This window comes from Leguminivora glycinivorella, chromosome 16, assembly GCF_023078275.1.
Source record: "Leguminivora glycinivorella isolate SPB_JAAS2020 chromosome 16, LegGlyc_1.1, whole genome shotgun sequence".
Lineage (NCBI taxonomy): Eukaryota > Metazoa > Arthropoda > Insecta > Lepidoptera > Tortricidae > Leguminivora > Leguminivora glycinivorella.
The window spans coordinates 10,088,980-10,105,873 of NC_062986.1; the positions used below are offsets into that span (position 1 = coordinate 10,088,980).

General features: G+C 37.6%; 1 protein-coding gene across 2 annotated transcripts in view; it reads right to left on the reverse strand.

Moving 5' to 3' along the window:
- The window catches only part of LOC125234352 (potassium/sodium hyperpolarization-activated cyclic nucleotide-gated channel 2), a 445,496-nt gene extending 428,602 nt beyond the window's left edge, over positions 1 to 16,894 (reverse strand). For both annotated transcript variants that reach the window (XM_048140533.1, XM_048140520.1), the window contains exon 1: positions 16,821 to 16,894. The gene's annotated coding sequence lies outside the window, so the exon portion shown is untranslated. The remainder of the gene's footprint in view (positions 1 to 16,820) is intronic.

Below are 16,894 nucleotides of genomic sequence, written 5' to 3' on the forward strand. Positions count from 1 at the left end.
GCTTTGTCACAGTAAACTTCAAATTGGACAGGTAATCGCAGTAAGCAAATAAACTCAATATTCAAAATGACAAGGTTGTAATTAGGTACGAGTTCAATTTGTTATGACTTATGATAAACATTAAGATTAAACTGACAAACAACGTCAAACTAGTAGCGGAAAAAATAATCGTCCAAGTAACCGGCCAGTATTAATACCCCTAAATACTGAAAAAAGGTAAACAACCTCTAGCAATGCGATATACACAATGTTGTATTACGAGTACAATAGAATGGGCACGTAAAAAATAACTAATAATACTAATTTAAACAAAAATATTACCCCCATCAAGATATAGCTCAATCGATTCTACTCTCGATTCTGAACAATGTGTTTTCAGGTTTTTAGTGTTAAGTGAAACACGGTGTATATGGAATATCGGTCCTACATCCGATATCGGATCGGATGATGTGAAAACGCACTGTCTTTACATATTTATTTATTACATACATATTTATTTAAAAACTATGTTACCCTGGCTTACATACAACATTATGTCAATACCTACGACCATTCTAGGTAACTCTCTAGGGCGTATAACGGACACAAAACAAAGTTAGGACTTCAAACACCGCCCTATAGACAATTCGTCCCGTAAAGTTGCTCGGCTAAGCTTCCAGATAATTAATATTCAATTAGTTTTTGAAGTTATTAATAGAATATTCGTTTTACACAGACGGCATATTCATAATCTTATAATGAAGGATTATAAAGGGAATCATTTCTGTACGAGTATATAATTAAACCTGATTAGGTATTTACGAAACATTTAGGCTGCCAAGCATCTTTACAAATTGCTAAGGTAGCTTAATGGGTAAATACTTTGAAAACTTTAGTTACATGCCTATATTTTTTGTCGTATATTTATCGCGCACGCTATAACTTTTACACGTTAGGTTCGAAAACATTCCCTGTGAGATTAATGACAAACTAGTTCCTTTTAAGAATAAACGATTCGTCAAAGCTCAGTAGATTGTTGCTGTAAATTTACTTCAGAAAATGATATAAATATTCAACCGACTTCGGCCAATTAGGAGTCGAAATTAAATTGAACTTGATTTTCATCTGCTGATGGATAGCAATTCATATCATTTTTAATAGCTCGGAGACTTATAAACCTATGTAAACACTTAAATGTGACTAAATAATACTTTGATTCACAAAATCAAAATGGTTTAGTAAAACCTAAATAAGACTGCAAAATGGATGGAAAGCATAAGTAAAATAGTTATGAGGCACATAAACGAACCACATAGCTACAATGAAATTGTAATTTTAAATATATATCCATAAAACTCCAGTCACACTGACTTTACGCGAAGTCACTACTTACAAAAATAAATTCTTCTCTCTCTTCAACGTACCCATTATTTTTAAACAATTCTTGTAAGAACTGTAAGTTTTGTCGCGTATAAGGTATCACTACACTTCTCAGTAAGAAACAAGGGACTATTAATCTTCCCGACATAGTGTTCACAATTCAGTACCAAAACTTACGAGCCATCGCCTCAGATCGACCAGTATTATTGACACCATATATCCATAGCAACAATGTGAAATCATAGACAACATAATCCGGTTAGCATTACTACAGTGTAAGCGATGTGAGCAAACCAGATACCTACGTTGACGACCATTTAATGGTGAGATCTTTTGGCATTCTGCTTCGGCCACCCACCACCCGTTTTATGCCACCTTAAGGATAATTTAATGGCACATTTCGAGATAACGAGTGTTGGCCAGTACATCTGGAGTGTCGATAATGTTAATAATAGTATTCATAATTACCATGTCGAAAGCTAAATAGAAACATTTTTCCGAAAGTGCAGTTTAGGTTTGCATTTTGTTTCGGTGAAAAATGGCTTATTTTATTTATCACATTTATATGTGTGATAAGCACAGAGATGTTTTTCCTGAGTCATGGATGTTTTTTATGTATGTTATTGTCTATACATAATATAAGTAAAGTATATCGTCGCTTACCACCCATAGTGCAAGTTTTGCTTACTCTGTTATTTTTACACGCTACGAAATCAAAAACGTCTTGCTGGACGCTCGTAAAATATTAGTAAATAGGTACATATAGTTCACGTTCTTATTTTAATCTTTTTTCTGCGACACAAAATAGTTATTAAACCCTCAAAACTTTTTCGTTCAACTTAATATCGACTGCCAGTCGAAACTATTAATAGAACACAGTCAATCAATTCCACCTAGGTGTCACTTTTAATATTCTTTATGCATCTAACCCGTGACATTGGCCCAGTGAGAAGGTCACGATGACCTTCAGTTGTTGGATATTGAGGTTTTATCTACAAAACAGTGCCAATCAATAATAGGCCGAGGTTGCCTGTCTAGCTTAAAAGAAGTGACCGACATAAGCGTCGTCGGTAGGGACGTCTGCGTATTTCTATTATACCGGACCGACTATAGTCGAATGATCAGTATAAATTAGGATCTCCGACTTCGCATAGTTACTTTCTTTAGAAGCCGAATGTGTAATTTTTTATAACTGAACTTTGGTAGATAACTGCTTAAGAAGTGTACCTAACGCTCTTATACATTAAGATAGATGTAGCTAGGGTCCCTTAGACCCACTTATTAAAGATTGACAAAAAGAAGACAAAATGTCACTATTAAAGAAGTCAGTCAGGTAAGTAGTTATCTACATAAATACATATATAGTTACCAACCAATTTCTTTCAATTCATGACACTTAACACTAGATATCTAGACCCAAATGTTTTCTTAAATAAAGATATTCGAGCCGTTCTGTGCCCACCTGGGAAATAAAGGCCTTTCCAGATATGGCACGTATCTGTTATCTTATTCCCAAAGTCCCGAAATCCTTAAGCTAGTCTTAACTACCTACTTCGTCGATGAACGCCTTAATTATATGTATTATCGCTTCTGCAATTACTTACTATTTATATAATTTTTAGACTGTTTATACGATTATTATTGGACTATATTCCTTAAAAACAAATCCCATGTTTATCACCCGGGCATAGGTATTTATTATGTAAATCTTATGCTACTAGATACAGTAACAAACGAAAGTTAGCTTATGTGTATTAAATACAAATAATCATTAATTTGTCACAAAAAAGGGGTCCCAAAAATATAATTCCCGTACTGGATAAAAAGGCTACTTGGAGCAAGGAATTAAGGCACTTATTAGTGGCCGTGGCCGCCCGCAGGCCTCTGGTTTCTTCTGACAGGGATTGATTTTACCCGAACGTTGTAGTGTGTGTGTGTGTATGTGTATGTGTGTGCTATATGCCACACTTTGCTAGAACAGCTAGATACCGCATATGTACATTATGTTATAATGTATAATGTGCATAATCACTATAACAGTTAACCTTTTATACTTAAATTACATATTGCTGCGTAGCCACGCATCTCTTATGCCTAAAATTTCACACGTTTTGTCAACATGAAAACCCTCCCATTTTGTTATTACCATCAATATTATGAACAATTGCTCAATCAGCAGAAACAATCGTTACTTACTTGGAATTCATTAATAAAAAAAATATAATGTGATAGTGCATGATCTCAAAAAATCCAATTAGGTTGTGCAAGCATCCCTAGTGGGTACCGTAAATATCTAGTGTTGTTATAAGACTAGTCTTGAAGACTTTTAAACCTTAAAGACTTGCAAACCCTAAAAGTTCACGGTTCAGAAACCTTAACGACTCAAGCTTTTTATGAGATCTTAAGAGTGAGTCTTTAAGACTCGGGCTTCATAGAGAGCTCAAGCCCCCTAAACCTCGAAGGCCTGTGTCAAGCTTTAAGAGCTCAAACAACGAGCTTTATAGGCAGATAGTATTTATTTTTAACCCTTAATTTGACGGTGTCGGTTTGGTAGATTTTAGGGTTCCGTACACAATGGGTAAAAACGTAAGTCTATTACTAAGACTCAGATATCCGTCCGCCCGGTCACGTCACCACGCTGTATCTCAGGATACTAAAAAGTACGGAGCTCTCAGTGGGCGAGTCCGACTCGCACTTGGCCTGTTTTTTTTACTTCCGTTGACCTTAGGATCTAGTTTATTAAAAGCTCTTAAGACTTAAACGCTACAAACCTTATAGACTTAAACCTTTAAAGCTTAGGAGTCTTTAAAGCTTGAGGACTAAAGACTCGAGGATTCTGTGCTCGTAAGCAGCAACGCAAACTTATAAGGTTGAGGCTTATATGGTGGAGGCTTTAAGGTTCGAGGCTTTAGGACTCAGAAGTCGCGACTCGAGTTTTGTAGTTTCCGCCTCAAAGCTTAAATTCACAACACTATAAATATCTCATCAAGGAGAATGTAAAACAAGCTAAAATATCCAGCTCGCTAAATACCTCTTCTTTTATTGTCTTAGGAAACGTCGCACGTTCATCGCTCCATTGTACCGTTCCATCTAGCGTGTTGCGTCCTTGCCCTCCCTGCCAATTTGCTGAGAGCTTACCGCTCGTTAGGGCTACGGGAATGACAGTTTCCCTCTCATTTTAAAAACCTCATATCTCAATCCCGACATTTTCAATAGTAAACCCTATTCTTATCTCAACACGTCGTATTTGAGTTGTCAAGATGAATAGTAGTTTCGCGGAGTAAGCAGTAGATTTTCTCTGTTCTCTTGCCACTTTTTACCGCGCCGTGTTTTGGTTTGAAAAGCTCGCTCTCACGCAAGCGATTTCTGTAAGTACCTATTCGCATTTGTCGACGTAAAGTATTTGTTCATTTAGAGGCTTTGCAATTCTGATGCCGCAATAATTAAAGTAATTATTTTGTGAAACAATAGGTCCAACAGAAACAAAAAATACTTTGTTTGTGGTATTGATGTAAGGAAGATCAATCTTTTTTTTATCAAAAATGTTTTATTTTGGTAAATACTAGGCCCTCGATGTATGGCAAATAATAGTTATTTGTTGTACAAGAGAGCAAAGTTGTATTTTAACGCCGAGTGTGGAATTGAAAAACGAGCAAGCGAAAGGAATCTATAGTTGAACCACGAGCGAAGCGAGTGGTTCGAGAATATAATCCTGAGCTTGCGAGTTTTTCAACACACGTGAAGTAAAATACATTTCCACAAAACTTTTCCCCTCACTATAGCGAGGAAAGTACAACGCAAAAAACGCGTTTATCACTGCTTCCAGTAGTTCCACAGGTGGTAAAACATCTTCATCACTAAATTAACCCACTTTTATCAATTTTAAAGCAGAAAATTTGCCTCTATTTTAGGTCAAATTATTTTATCCACTAGTGGATAAAATGTATTTTTGCCCGCTGGTATTAAAGGACAAAACACGTGTTTCCGAGCTAGTGAGGGGAAAAAATTATAAGATAACTTTTATTTCTTTTCCATATACTTGGTGACTCTGATGTAATTAATGAGTGACACCTGTGTTTATGTAATTATTTATTTTGCCACCCCGGAATATTTAACTTTTACGTACGTACATTCTAACTCAGATACAAGGTTGACTCAGTACTTACAGTATATACTGCATCCAAGGCCTACATCATGAATGCGCAAAAATTCATAGCCTTAAGACATTATGATACCTCGATGAACTGAGCTGGTAAGCTGCCAAAACCACAGAAAATATTAGAAATTCTTTTCAAAATCTACTTACCTCCACACATTGAAATTCATAGACTTTAGATTAGGCGCATAGTAAGTAGGTATATTTTATGCTTGAGCCGTACGTGGATTCGTGATTTTTTTTTGTTGAAACGAAATCCATCTCAATTAAGTTGTGACTAAAATGGCTTCGCGATAAGAAATGCACCTTATATTTAGCCTGCCCAATTATGGAACTACGCTTTATTTCCTAAAATATTACTTATGACATTCATTTTAAGCATTATTAACTGAAAATGTGAGTGTGTCAGCCACTTTTCTGTAGATGGATAAATAAATTTGTATGTTCCAAATATTGCATTGTATTGTATTTCTGTAACATTCCTCGTAAAGACACGTGAAGGGAAGAGATCTAGTAATAATTATCTCCCAGTACCTACAATACCTACATAAATAGGTAGAATAAATAGGTAGGTACCAGCTTTACATGACTTTATGAAAAGAGCTAAACTTTGTAATTTTTTATAGTTACCCATAATATTTTCCACACAAAAGCCCTTGTAAGCGAGCTTTTGCAGGGACCCGAACTCGTAAAAATGATCGCTCCGGAGGATTTGGCGGCTTAATACCATTTTTATCACAGAACATTAACGTTAAAGAGACGTTAAAATTAAATGGCTAGCCATAGATTTTCCATAGAATAGGAGCGTTGTATTAACGTTTTAGCAACTTTGGCTAAAGACCCTGTTAGCCTCTTTACAATCGCTCACACCCCGTAGCAAATTGTATCCATCGTAGTTATCTCTCTCTATCGATTTCCGTATTATTGCGTATTGTTCACCACGGAACTTCAACGATTGTAGTCTTGGCTACAGACTCAGAATCCGTATGATGGCCAATTACTATCGTTCCGTGGCGAACAAAATACAACCAGATCTGGCCCCGTAGCCGCATGGCATTTCTGCGAAACGAAACGCAATCGAAACTGTAACCACAGAAATGTATTTTGGTTCTGTCGCGCCAATACGCAAGAGCGATAGAGATAGATAGCTACGAAAGAGCGATAAAGAGAAAACTAAGTTTTGCTATGGAATGTGATCAATTGGCCACTTGTCTACGGGTCCAGACCACCACCCACGCTATGGCCTTTAGGCTATTTTTAGTTAACAGTATTATGGAAACTATTTATTGCAGAAACTCCACTTCTTAAAGTTACTTTGCACCTTAAATCTCAAATGCAAATTATGGATAACAATTTACGCTCTATTAAAAAAAGTGACGATGTTGTAATATATGCCTAAAATTTGATCAAATGACGTCTTTGTTTAAGGAATCGACACATTTCACCAGATATATCCGATCTGTGTCGACTAGTGCAAATTGCTGACATAATTATATGAAAATTCAAATCATGCCGTTTCTTGTTTCATTTCAATTAAAATAGTTTAATATAGCAGGTTGAGTGTTTAGTAAAGTAACCGCAATAGTAGCCTAAGAGACGATAAAAATGTAAACATTATGTATACCTAAGTCTTATGTACAGTAATAGAAATAAACGTTAACATCACTGCCTTACATTTCTTAAGTCACTGAAAGCCGATCAAATAATAAATCATTCCTACTCTGAATATGTCATCTTGCGTTTCGTATACAAAAGACTCGTCACCCGATATTGCTGACAGCAGCTGGCGAGCATTTGAAACGGGTGTATCGACTCGGACGTCACTCTCCGGAACTTCATGAGCGGTGTGACAAATGAGTGCCATTAAGTTTGTGTTTGAACTCGGAAATGAGAAATGGCGAGAGAATGGGAAACTCACTCTACAAATTTAATAATTATAATGTCTTTCTTATCACTTAACAATGGTGTTCCGGACCTTTAGGAGAAACGTGGAGCCAAGTGCAAGACACTTTAGAATGAAATCTGCCCTTTCCCTATTTCTTGCTAAATTTCCAATTGGTGTTAGCGTCCAAAAGTATAAGTCAAACAAAGTGGGGCATTTAAAACACCAATCAGGCTGAATCAAGTAATCGACTATTAGGCGAAATTGATACGATAGACGAGATGGAATGAATTATTTTTCCCTCTCCCTTAATAAAATCAATTTATAATGGAACCCGAATATAACTCGCATTTCACTGCCTTCTCAACGCCGTAATTCGATGAAAGGGCGTCAAATTAAAATGAAAACACAACAGCGAATGACGAACAAAAAAGTTGATTGCGGGGAATTATTAAATCAAAATTCCATTTCGTCGCTTTCGAGCGTATTCTTTTCACAGCCAATAAAATCATTTATATACACAGAATCCATAATCTAACAGACACTTAATTTAAACGAAGGAATAAATAGTGGAATAAATAGGAAGGAATTAATAGTGGAAAAGTTTAGTCTTGTCAGTTTTTAAAATAAAATAAAGTCTTACAGCAAATATATCCTATCTATGTATGATATTTAAGGTAATGGAGGCATGTGGCACAGCCGTCACATGTGGATGTACCTATAATACGAAATTTATGTTCCTTTAAAGAACTGGCATATAACATAAACAATAAACTAAGGTAAATTTTCTACATGATACAAAATAATGAGTAAAAAATACGTTTTGCCATTTCCCCCACGGAACCTTAGACATACCTAAGATTTGCCACGCCGTATTCACACGTTCTCAGATCCAGTTTGTAATAAGCAAAAACTAGTCGGCTTAATCGGTCGGCCTTGCTAAGACACCGATAGTTATGTTCTCATATTAGTGCCGTGCGAGAGAATTTATTTTCGGACCACCCATTACCGAATACGTGTAATAAATTACGTCTTATCAGACGACGTCACTTGCTTGGTATTTTATTCTTCTTGGAAATAAATGGCATCGACAGATTGGCAAACATGTATTTATTGCAATCGGTGGCTATAGAACCGGCCAGCGCGATTCCAGAAATGAGGTTGGAGGATTCGTACTGTATTTTTATTTCGGTGTTATGATTTTAACCTGCAGTATTTTTATGTTTTTTGTTTAAAATTGATACATTGAGATATTTGAGATATGTTGCAGGAAATTAAACATATGGGTAAGTGTAAGTTTACAGCTTTTGTCTATTGGCTCTAACTTTGTATGGTAAAATTACCTTCTGTCCTTCCCCGGATAGACTAAATACAAAACAATAACGTAATAATCTGAATTTCAACTTAAACATAACACAAGCTTTACCGAAATCAACAAAATTCTGGTACCTCAATTATACAGAATGATTTTTTAAATGGTGAATATACAATACAATACAACACAAATACTCTTTATTGCACACCTCAATACACGAAACAACATAGCAAGTATAAACAACAACTTAAGAGGTAAAACAAGAGGCGGTCTTATCGCTAAAGAGCGATCTCTTCCAGACAACCTAGGTAGTGGAGAATAATAAATTAACCTTACTTAATATACTTAACGATAAACGATAAAAAAATCATCCTATATATTAGCCCATCCCCTACCCCTATATGTATTTCGGAATCCATAAAGTGAAGTTTTGGCAATATAAACGGTCTATAAATCTTATTAGGAATTTTTATTTACCGAAAGAAGCGCCTGGTAAGAAACAATGACTGGGAAGCGCTGATGGCCTAGTGGGAAGCGCTGGTGGCCTAGTGGGAAGCGCTGATGGCCTAGTGAGAAGCGCTGGTGGCCTAGCGGTAAGAGCGTGCGACTTTCGATTCGAACCCCGGCTCAAATCAATGAGTTTTTCGGAACTTATGTGCGAAATGTCATTTGATATTTGCCAGTCGCTTTTCGGTGAAGGAAAACATTGTGAGGAAACCGGACTAATTCCAATAAGACCTAGTACCTACGCCAAATATTGGAATTAGTTGTCAGAGCGGACCCCAGGCTACCATGAGCCGTGGCAAATGCCGTGATAACGCAAGGAGGATGATGATGGGTGCTACCAAAGAGGATCGAGTTTATAGAGAATTATAGATTGCCATCTCTCGGCACAGTCTTAAAACTTTTGTACCCCAGTTTTAACAATTGGCCCATATTTAAAATTTTCAAGTAATTATTATCACGTTACTATTGTCGTTTTTTTTTTCAACTCCTTAATTGGTAAGAATGGCCCTGGAATTTGAAGAGTTTCATGTATTCCGTTTACTCCTTTTGGAAACATGTATGTATATTTGAAACCTGAAATAAAAATGAGTTTCACATTTAAGTACAATTCAACTACTGGAAAAATGCTTCGAATAAAACTTTTTATTTGTCTTCAATAGAGCGAAATCTTGTAAAAGTTGGTAGTAAACCGAACTTTATCCACTTCACGAGTATACATAGTACTATTATATGTTGCTATGCTACAATGCTGAAACTTTTTTTTAATCAGCCCTCTAGCACAACTTGCTAAGTCGCGCGCGAGTCCATACTTGAAGTCGCGCTTGATGTATGGACTCGCGCGCGACAAGGCAAGTTGTGCTCAAGGATCAGGTAAAGCATTTTAAGCATTCGACTACAACCTCACCTGATGGAATGTGCCGATGCAGTCAAGGAAGGAGCATGTTTAGCTATTTACCCAAAATATGTCTATTCAATCTTGATTTTAAAATGTTCAACTTATACTGGGCTGGAAATAGACATGTCCGTTCTCATGATAAATCTTCACTATTGTTCTCAGGATTCACAGAGAAGCAAATCAAATTTTGCCCTCACTTGCTCGGAAACACGTGTTTTGTCCTTTAATACCAGCGGGTAAAAACGCATTTTATCCACTAGTGAATAAAGTAATTTGACCTTGAATAGAGGCAAATTTTCTGCTTTAAAATTGATAAAAGTGGGTTAATCTACTGATGAAGATGTTTTACCACCTGTGGAACTACTGGAAGCAGTGATAAACGCGTTTTTCGCGTTGTATTTTCCTCGCTATAGTGAGGGGAAAAGTTTTGTGGTACACACGAGTGCAAATGTATTTTACTTCTCGTGTGTTGAAAAACTCGCAAGCTCAGGATTCTATTCCCGAACCACTCGCTTCGCTCGGCTTGGTGCTCGTTTTTCAATTCCACACTCGGCGTTAATACAACTTTGCACTGTTGTATAACAAATAACTTTATAATAAAGTCAAACGTCAAACTTAATAAAAACCTATCTAGATATCACATTTGATTTTGAAATGTTAAACGCATGGAAGGAGATTGCGGCAAGATTGACGTCTTTCGAAAAGATTGGCCAAACATTGCCTTAAACCGAGACGCGTGGAAGAAAGAGAGGGAGGCCTTTGCCCAGCAGTGGGACACTACAGGCTAACAAATAAATCCTCATCCTCTTCGCGTTATCCCGGCATTTGCCACGGCTCATGGGAGCCTGGGGTCCGCTTTGACAACTAATCCCAAGATTTGGCGTAGGCAGTAGTTTTTACGAAAGCGACTACCATCTGACCTTCCAATGTTTTCCCAAATGGCAAATATCAAAGGGTAACCATTGGTACGAGCCGGGTTCGAACCCGCGACCTCCGGATCGAAAGTCGCACGCTCTTACCGCTAGGCTACCAAATAAATAAATAATAGTACATTACTACAGAGGCCGGGACAAATGGGGTTGCCGGCCGAAGACATATAGACCGGATAGGTCTGAGGCGGGCAACCCCATTTCCCGCCGAGGTATGTATAGTGCTTTTCTCAAACATGGTATGAAATAAATAAAGTCTACTGAAAATAGTAACTTTGGATGGCTGTATTTCCTAAACGGTGCGTCGTAGCGCAAAAATAATCGAATTTTCGTTCCCCTTTGATGCCTCGTATACGCTTATAAAAAAACAAAAAGTTAAAAAAAAAATAAAAAAAAAACGAAAAAAATTTTTTTTGTATGAAAACGCACCCAAAATCAAATATTGTCTAGGGCCCGTACCAGTTGCAGTCGGCACGTCTATAAAGCCCCTTATAGTTTTTTTTTAATTGGCTAAATACCTGGATGTTATGTCACAATTATCTGTGTTTGGAAATTAAAAAAGAGGACTTTGCCGGCCTTGGCCTGCAAGGTTTGTATGAAATTCCATTATCTATCAATCGTCCTAGCCGCACCTACAACGTCATACTTCGCTGCCAATTATAAGGCACATAACATCAATATTTCATACCATGTTTGAGAAAAATAAATAAACGCATGGAGAACGGTAAGCTATTTTATATTTAAAGCAACAGCAGCACTTTAGAAATATTCTGTAGACGATATATTTCAACATAGCACAATATTATTCAGAAACACGTCCGCGAAGCTGGACAGTTTTACCCTCGCACAGTAAACAACCATCGTATTTCACATTTCATCTTGATATATTCTCTTACTGGTTTAGTTTTTATAAGTAATAAAATTAGTTTATAGCAATGACTAAGCAACTTTTGTGAGAGGAATTATCATAAAATATCATTTAAGACAAGATATTGCTGTGTTATTAGGTGATTACCTACTTATCGTCATTATAAGCGCTGGTAGCCTAGCGGTAAATACGTGCGACTTTCGTTCCGGAGGTCGCGGGTTCGTACCCGGCTCGCACCAATGAGTTTTTTAAATTTATGTGCGAAATGTCATTTGATATTTGCCAGTCGCTTTTCGGTGAAGGAAAACATCGTGAGGAAACCGGACTAATTCCAATAAGGTCTAGTTTACCCTTCGGGTTGGAAAGTCAGATGGCAGTCGCTTTCGTAAAAACTAGTGCCTACGCCAAATCTTGGGATTAGTTGTCAAAGCGGACCCCAGGCTCCCATGAGTCGTGGCAAAATGCAGGGATAACGCAAGGAGGATGATGACCTACTTATCGTCATTTTCTTGTATGTGATTTGACCCTGTGTTAATCAGACCAGTTGAAAATAGCAAAAATCAGACCTCTTTTAAATAAAAATTGTAAAAAACATGATCCTACTCAGTACAGACCCATAGCCTTACTCCCTACAATTTTTGAAATATGTATAAATGATAATTAATCTCATTAGTGGTTCAAGCGAAGGCACGGACAGTTAAATAAAGATACATAAAAAAACCCTTCAAAGATAATTAATACCAACAATGTTGAGATAATTTTGGCATAATAAAACACTATTATTAAAAGGGACATTTCTGTCGAATATCATAGACATTAGAATTAAACACCACCACTTTATGAAACAATCTTATAAAGAATAACATGCGTTAATCACTAGTAATCGCGTTATAGCTAGTTTATAGCCCCACACTCGCCACCGACACTGTTCGCGAACCGTTCGCGCGTTTTATGTGTTGCCGGAAATGCTGCCATAAAACGTAAAGTAACAACAAATCGAACCTGATTTCCCGGGATATATTTTACATACTTTTATAAATCAATTAATTATTATGGGATACTATCACAAAAGTTAGCTACAATCGACTTCATCCAGAAAATATAGCCATTTATAAAAAATACAACCTGTACAGATACTTTAAATACATAGAAAACATCTACAACTCAGGAACAAATACTCGTACTATTAACATATAAATCTTAGTCTGAATTTTCAAGAATTTTCTTAGGGTGGTATCACTTCCATTCCATTTCATACTTCAGAAATGTTGAGAGTGAGATTTCATAATTATTTTTTCGGAATTTAATTCCACGGCTCATTTCTTTCCGCACTCTCTCTTACTGAAGGAATTGAACCCGGGTCATCCACAACACATACCCATTAGTCCTCAAAACCATGATTGTTAAGACAATGTAAATAATACAATGTCATTAACACCGTCTTAAAGGCTACAATGGACCCGGAGACCGCCATTGTTGCCAGACCCCAAATATTATTATACACGGGAAATTTAGGAGTTCATTAGCAGGATAAATTGATGGGATCAACGTACATTAAAATGTTTCTTGGTTTTGATTAACCCTTCGAGTCTCAAGCGTCTATATGTATTTACTTATATTTTACTGACATCATATTATGATATCGCTGGGACTCTAAGGGTTAAAAAAAATACCGAGTAATATATTTTATATGATTATGAGTATTGTGACTAGCACACCTTTTTTGTACTGTCCTAATTATTTTAATAGGTACAGACTTTAAACTTTTCCTGGAAGAGACTATTTTTATGTTTTGGCGATAAGACCGTATGTTGTGTACCTCTTTTACAATTATTATTCTTTATATGAATTTATAAATTCATTTCAAAGTGCTTTGAACCCGGCTTTGAAACTCATTTAGTTGCCCGCTGACACTTGATGAAACGAAGAAAAAGAAGTGGAAAACGTTCCTACTCTAATATTGTCTCAAGGTACCGTGACAGTTTTCCATGAAATAAAACTGTAGAAACGAACTAACATAGAAATAAAATGATCATAGGTACTATACATAAAAGTACTTATATCGCGCATAATGATTCCTATACCCGACATCGAAGAACACAACTTTCATCAAAACACGTCCAATTTCATAAAAATCTTAGCCAGGCTATGTACATCTCGATCTCTATTTCTTAAACTGTCTGTAGGTCGCTTCTCAAAAGTGCAGATAAAGCGACGTCGCTTCTGTCACCAGCAGTATCATGATAAATGGATATTTTTCTCGTCTGATTTTTTTGTCCCACTGTCCTTCTGAGTTGCCCTTTAAATGTACTAAAAATGGACAAAACATATTATTTGCTAAAGAAGCTATTGTACTTTGATCTAGGGGCAGATATTTGGCAATTGGGCACCACTAAGGTGAGCAGCGTATGCCCAGCTGAAGCCTGTTTGGACATCCACCGTAATAACTCGTGGTACTAATATTAGAATGTTCAACTCTAACGTCAAGTCGGTCCTCTTGTACGGTTGCGAAACATGGCTTGTGAGGAAGGACATCACCAATCGGTTGCAGGTGTTTATTAACAAGTGTCTCCGGCGCATCTTGGGTATTTACTGGCCGACAACTATCTCAAACGCTAGATTGTGGCAGCTGACGGGACAAAAGCCTGTAGGCCAGGAAATACGCGCACGGAAACGCAGAGCAGATAACCACCTGTCCAAGCAGGGTCTCTGCTGGCAATCACCTGGCAGTAGACGGCCGGGACGGCCTTGTACCACGTGGAGGCGGTCAGTGGAGAAGGAGGCTGGCGCAAGTGGACTAGGCTGGAAGGATTTGGAAGCAGTCGCCCAGGATCGTGAAAAGTGGAAGATTCTTCTAAGAGCCCTATGTCCCTAGTGAGGGATAACAGGAATACATCATCAAGTAATAACTAACAAAAAATATTCATACTCATACTTAACCAACTAAATAATTAGTTCACTTTTCAGTACCTTAGGCCTTTACTCATAGTACAAAAGAACAACAGTACCTATGTGTCTTTAAAAGCTGTATCAAGCAAATCAAGTACTTATTTACACCAGCACATTTTTGTGACCAGCACAACTATCTAACAATATAAACTAGACACGATTTTTAAGTAAAGGCTTCAGTCATGGTACATGTACCTACGAAAGAACTACAATATGTATGTTAAAACCCTGTATAAAGCTATACAAGAGCATGGACACTTTGCCCAGCTAGATATTCGCGGGAAATCTCGTAAGATTTAGGTCAAGTAAGGCTGGAATAACTAAACTAATATTGGTACGTGTTCAACAGCCGAGCTGAGCTGTACAGCTTTATTTAACAAAAGATCAGCAAGTAATCAACCTACAACCGCAGATAAATAAAAAAACCGGCCAAGAGCGTGTCGGGCCACGCTCAGTGTAGGGTTCCGTAGTTTTTCGTATTTTTCTCAAAAACTACTGAACCTATCAAGTTCAAAACAATTTTCCTAGAAAGTCTTTATAAAGTTCTACTTTTGTGATTTTTTTCATATTTTTTAAACATATGGTTCAAAAGTTAGAGGGGGGGGACGCACTTTTTTTTCCTTTAGGAGCGATTATTTCCGAAAATATTAATATTATCAAAACACGTTGGGGTTGGAATGAAAAAAAATATCAGCCCCCACTTTACATGTAGGGGGGGTACCCTAACAAAACATTTTTTTCCATTTTTTATTTTTGCACTTTGTTGGCGTGATTGATATACATTTTGGTACCAAATTTCAGCTTTCTAGTGCTTACGCTTACTGAGATTATCCGCGGACGGACGGACGGACGGACGGACGGACAGACAGACATGGCGAAACTATAAGGGTTCCTAGTTGACTACGAAACCCTAAAAAGTGTTATTTGGGCACTGCTCTCGATCATCATCATCCTCCTTGCGTTATCCCGGCATTTGCCACGGCTCGTGGGAGCCTGGGGTCCGCTTTGACAACTAATCCCAAGATTTGGCGTAGGCACTAGTTTTACGAAAGCGACTGCCATCTGACCTTCCAACCCGGAGGTAACTAGGCCTTATTGGGATTAGTCCGGTTTCCTCACGATGTTTTCCTTCACCGAAAAGCGACTGGCAAATATCAAATGACATTTCGCACATAAGTTCCGAAAAACTCATTGGTACGAGCCGGGGTACTACTCTCGATCATATATAAGGTAAAACTTTGATATCGATTTGTTGAATAACAAAACAATAGCAGCATATAGGTAGATCGCTATCTATATGTTGCCCGATCTTGATGAGTAACTAGCTACAGTAGCTACACCTTTTTCAACGTTCCTCAAATACATCATTCATAAGGCGACTGCGAAAAGTAAAAAATATCTTAATAAAAAGCCGGAACTCCGCGAGAACCTTCCACGAGCGGGCAGAATTCTTCGCATTCGACCTCCCAATTAGGCAGTGCATGTGAACCTTTTTGCCTTCCGTCCCTCATTACACGTCTTTCAATAGACCACTATAGCGGCAACTTTAGATCTAGGAAGTAAGGAAATCTGTTTATGGTAAGGCATGTTTTCAACGTTTTATTAAAGAATTGTTATAAACATTTACATAAGTAATGTATTGTTTTGAAGATTGATGATCATTTAATTCTGATGGTCGTATGAAAAAATTAAAACAATTTTGCAGAATCGGCTTTTGGACCTGCATATCCATCCGTTAGCCATCTCGAGTCCAGGCTCGAGTCCCGTTACATAACGCACCTGCCGCATGCCAATATTCGCACTCGATCACCGGTACTTACTGCATCGATTATGTCACTCCAGCTGACGATTATTGCACAACGAACGCGCGATTCGCTATCGAGCCACTACGCGATCGCGCGAACGCACGCGCGATTTAATCGGTGTTACGTGGGGTTGGTGGAGGTTAGAGGCAACTCACCGTGTGGATGGTTACATAAGTCGCGTGGCGGGAACGAGGACACGTGTGGCCCCTCCGGGGCTTGCGGCGCGACT